Source organism: Nannospalax galili, unplaced genomic scaffold (assembly GCF_000622305.1).
Source record: "Nannospalax galili isolate Female #2095 unplaced genomic scaffold, S.galili_v1.0 scaffold309, whole genome shotgun sequence".
Taxonomy (NCBI): Eukaryota; Metazoa; Chordata; class Mammalia; order Rodentia; family Spalacidae; genus Nannospalax; species Nannospalax galili.
This window is the reverse complement of record NW_008359589.1, coordinates 1,343,706-1,344,099: the sequence shown is the minus strand read 5'-3', so window position 1 is coordinate 1,344,099 and position 394 is coordinate 1,343,706.

Sequence of the window (394 nt, the reverse complement as noted above, 5' to 3'; positions counted from 1 at the left end):
CCTGAGGTGAGGGCGGAGGTGAGCTGGCTTCCTTTGACCCGTGGTCCCACGGGAGAGAGATGTCTCCATCCCGGGCGAAATGAAATCCAACTTTCCCTGACGCATCTGGTGGGATCAAAGGGGAGTGATTCCTGCTTGCTTTTTGCCACTTCCTCCCTGGGGTGTCTCCACTTTTCAGTGCAACCTCAGCACCGGTTCTCTTTGGGATGTTTTTGTGCATGAGGATGTGACCTCCCCCATAAAGGAACTCCCACTCACAGGTTTTCCCCTCTTGTTAGTGGAACGTGTGACCAGTTCCTTCCTGTCTTTCCTCCCACAGAGGTGCTCACGGGGCATTAGAACATACCTCCCGACTTCAGAGGTGTGCCTGGGGAGAGGAGCTGGAGCTGACTGG